Genomic DNA, 4,461 nt, shown 5'->3' with positions numbered 1-4,461 from the left:
CAGGTCAGGTGCAGAGGCTCACACCTGTAATCCCAGCACTTTAGGAGGCCGAGGAGGGTGGATTACTTGATGGCAGGAGTCCCAGACCAGCCTGGCCAACATAGCAAAACCCCATCTCCACTAAAAATACAAAAATTAGCCGTGCATGGTGGTGCAAGCCTATAAGCCCATCTACTCGGGAGGCTGAGGCAGGAGAATCACTTGAACCCAGGAGGCAGAGGTTGCAGTGAGCCGAGATCGCACCACTGTACAACAGGCTAGGTGACAGGGCAAAACTCCGTCTCAAAAAAAAGAAAAAGAAGAAGGAGATGGGGTCTCTGTCACCCACGCTACAGTACAGTGGCATGATCTTGGCTCACTGTACCCTCTGCCTCCCACGCTCAAGTGATCCTCCCACCTCAGCCTCCCAAGTAGCTGGGACCACAGGTATACCACCACGTCCAGCTAATTTTTGTATTTTTGGTAGAGATGAGGTTTCGCCATGTTGTCCAGGCTGGTCTCGAACTCCTGGCCTCAAACGATCCACCCGCCTCAGCTTCCCGAAGTGCTGGGATTACAAGCGTACAGGCGTGAGCCACGGTGCCCAGCCCGCTAATCATATTGGATTTAAGGTGTCAATGGGACAGCTGAGAGGAGAGGTCTAGGAGAGAGTTGGCAACAGAGCTCTGGTGCTCAGGAGCGGTCAGGAAGCTACAGATAGAAAGAGAATCCCCTACTCCCAGCAGTTACAGGTGTATCAAGGGAGACTCACAAAAAGGAGCCATGAAGGATGCTGAGACTGAGAACAAACAGTCAAAGGCAATCAAGGAAGGAACAGAGCTTGGAAGGTCCAGGTGAGGAGGTTCCAGGAAAATCCAAGTAAACAGAAATTCAATTTAGCTAATACTAGATTGCAATACCTATAACAACACATAAGGTTATTTTTGTTCAGGCCTAAGGTCTATCCTCTCTGTTAAATTAGAAGTTATAGTTTATTAAGAGTTGGTTATTTAAACTTACTGCATTCATAAAACCCAAGTTTGTGAAACCAAAAATAATGTTTAACCATCAAACACAGCACGTAACAATCAACTAATACCATACATTACTGTATTTCATGGAGAATCTGTCCATACCTAAGTTTGTCCATAAAGATGGGTCCCTGGGCTCGATGGACTACAGGGGAGCTTTCTGTGTTATATGCTCTTTGCCATCACTGAAGATTTATGTATATCCTCGGATTTTGCTAACCTGCCCCTTAGCTGTTTTCCAGACTTAGAAATGTGTGGAAACAAAGATTCTGAAAGCCCTCAATGAATCATTCATAAATCTTGTATTTATTAAACGACAAGTAGCTTGAACTCTGCCTGATTAAGCCATTCATATGTAGGCAAAACAGAAAAAAAAAATGTACTCTGACTAAAGGTTACAATTACATTGGAAAAAGTTCCTTCATTCTCAACAGATTGACCCTTCCTTTGATCACCTCTTGATTTCAAAAGGAAACAAGCCTTTTTGCAATTCCCAAATTAGAGATTATGTTGCAATATCTTGACTGAGAAAGCTCAGCTTCCCCCTCTCACCCACTTCTTCCCTGGGAGCATGATCCCAATGTGTGGTAGCCAAAGGTTTCAAAATATGTTTCTAATAATTGCCCAGTGCCACCAATGAGATGAAATGCATTTTCCCCTTTCCATCCAATTTCCCAAATATTCATATTCATTCATTCACTCACAATTCATTCAACCTTTACTGCGTTCCAATTGTGAGTGGTTGTAGCTTTTTGCCTGGCTCCAGGGAGAAGAGGGCAGGTGTGTACAGGCACAGAGAACGGTGCCCTTGCTGCTTTTGGCATTTCAGTGAATTCCAACCCTGGTGCTGAGGTTAAAAAAAAAAAAAGTACCTGAGTAAAAACTATTCCTAGAAAGCTTTATGGTTTTCCACTTCCAACATACCCAAGAAGAGTGGCCACTCCTGAGGGATGTGCAGGGACAATTCAAGGGTATGCTCTGGGGTAGCTTCTCTCACCACAGAAATAGGGCTACTTGTCTCCATACTCCAGCAAGACTTTTAAACAGCAGAGTGATGGCCAGATTATCAGTAAAGGAAGAATGGGAAGCAGAAAGCAATGCGGTTTTCACTGGTTAAGAGAGAACAAGTTCTTTTCAAACTAAAGTGTACATATCAACTCCCCATGTCTCTCAAACTCTCTCAGTGAAAATACACCTGAGGGAAGGGCACTGACACCAATATTAACCAATTGCCACAAGCCTCAGGGCAGAAGCATTTAACATTGAATGCCACAAGAATCACGAAAACCAACACGGTTTGTATTTGCAGGTTCCTCTCCTTCAGCTTTAGGGCTGAGCACAAAACAAAAAGGCCAGAAGGAACTGCAGAGCGAAGAAGACTCAGATTTGCCCGCATGGCACAATTGTGATGCTGATCCCCTATCTTGGGGGTGGGTGGCTGTGTCTCTCCACAGCCCCTAGCATAGTGGGCAGTGCGGCTACAATGCAGATCTGAGGGAGTCCCAGTTTACTGCGCCTCGGTTTCTGGAACCGCAACCTCAGATTTGTTGCCCTTACTCCCGTCTCCAGCTATTCACAGCAGGCTGGACTTTCTGGAGTTATTTGGATTCAACCAACCTTGGCAACCCTACCTACCAAGGAACTGCCCTCGCCCACCCCCTTTTCTCTAGAACAGCTATTATCGCGTCCTGTGCAAAGAACCTTAAAGGATGACAGCCGTTTGGTAACTCCCATAGTGGAGGAAGAGGGCTGGGGTGGGGGAGTTCGATACCCCATTAGGCCCCAGTACTCCGGGGCGCCCTGCTGGGACCCAGACAATACTCGCAGGATCAACAGCTCTCCTAGCTCCGAAACCCGGTGGGGCAGGGAGTCGTGGGAAGAATCTCGGCCCTGTCTGGATCGGCCTGCCCCTTGTCGCCCCACTCCTCTCGGGCACCCGTCCTTACCTGAGCGTCTCTCCAGATCACAAACCTAGCCGCTCGCTAGTCTCCGGGGATCCGCAGCCTGCACGCCAGCCGATCAGAGCTACGTCCCCTCGTGCCCTGTTACGCCCCACATACTAGGGCCGCGCCCCTCAACCGAGGCCACGCCCCCACCTGGCAGATCCGCGCCCCACTACATCCGCACGTACCGCCCTGGTCACGCCCGCCCAAACCGTGCCAGTCTCTGCCCTCCACCCTGGCCGCACCCCTTTAGCTACAGCCACGCCCCTCTCGCCCGGGCCACGGCCCCATTCACCCCTGCTCCCTCCTGACCACGCCTCTACGCTCCGCCTGGGCTCGTCCCTCTAGCCTGGGCCACGCCTCTGAGCCCCGCTCTGGCCCCGCCCCCAAATCCCCCCGCGGGACCACTCCTCCCTCCTCCTGCTCGCCGCTGGCCGCATTTGTGGATTGAAACTAGACCTGAGGCTCTAGAGCCTTATCTAAAAAGTGACTTTCCCTCGGTTCCTCCCATCTCCAAACACCACGACTTTATGTGCTGGGAACAGGTGACTCAGTAGGGAAACAAACAATGCACGTGTCCTTTCCCGCTAGTTTTCATGTCTAATTTACCCGAGTTTCTTTAAGCCAGTTTTTATATCCTCTGAACTCGAACTGTGGACCCATGTTCCTTCCAGCCCAATTTTCATATCCTCTAAAGCAGAACCGTGGATGTGTTCCTTCTAGCCTCTTAGCCGACCTTAAATGCTAGGGCAGATGAGTGGAAAAAAGAGAATTCCTCTACTGCCTGATGTCTCCTCCAGATGGCCTTTCCTAGGCACCCAGTGCCCCGTTGCTGCTGAGGGCCCGTGAAGACATCACCCCCGCTTTGTGCTTTGAGATTCCTCTGCTATCCTTCTTCCCTCCATTTACAACTCTGGGTCCACGTGAAAAATGTGAAGAAGCTATAACCAGCTTTCTTCCCCTGTGTACAGACATCTCTGCCTCATTCATGCAAATTTCATTTATCGAGTACAAGCTCCCCTGACAAATAAGACAAACCTCAAGGAGCTTACAGTCTGAAGTTGCCCCAACTTGGGTTTGGATGAGAAAATTGGGGAAGATGTGGCAAAAGGAGTTGGTAATCTCAGGTCTTCTTGACCCCATTAGTAGGAATATTTTGGGGCAGTAAACATAGGAAGTCACTTTTATAGTATTTAGTACATTTCTTTACACAGTAAATTACCAATAAATCTTAACTGAATATCTACTTTTCCACATGTATAGAAAGATATAATTTGCCCCCTTTGTAGAAGTAAAATTTGCTACTTATATTGCTTCATATGCCAATAATAAAGATTTTATAATCACACAGTTCTTTTTTCTTCTCTTCCCACCCTCCCTTGCATTTCTGGCTTTAAGACAGTGAGAATATTCAAAATGTTGGGCTAGAAAGAACACAGAGAAAAGAATAACTTTCAACAGAACACTTTCATTATGCTCACCCTGACCCTGAGAACTCTGCTTCATTA

At 47.9% G+C, this 4,461-nt stretch overlaps 1 protein-coding gene across 1 annotated transcript in view; it reads right to left on the bottom strand.

The window, feature by feature from the left end:
- Window positions 1–3,185, bottom strand: part of LOC108517983 (carbonic anhydrase 5B, mitochondrial-like) — a 27,263-nt gene extending 24,078 nt beyond the window's left edge. Inside the window, exon 1 of the mRNA XM_017856110.1 lies at window positions 2,957–3,185. The gene's annotated coding sequence lies outside the window, so the exon portion shown is untranslated. The remainder of the gene's footprint in view (window positions 1–2,956) is intronic.
- Between the last annotated feature and the right edge of the window lie 1,276 nt (window positions 3,186–4,461).

This window comes from Rhinopithecus bieti, unplaced genomic scaffold (genome assembly GCF_001698545.2).
Source record: "Rhinopithecus bieti isolate Rb0 unplaced genomic scaffold, ASM169854v2 scaffold_43991, whole genome shotgun sequence".
Taxonomy (NCBI): Eukaryota; Metazoa; Chordata; class Mammalia; order Primates; family Cercopithecidae; genus Rhinopithecus; species Rhinopithecus bieti.
The sequence above is the reverse complement of the archived record's forward strand: the minus strand, read 5'-3'. Positions and strand labels throughout refer to the sequence as shown.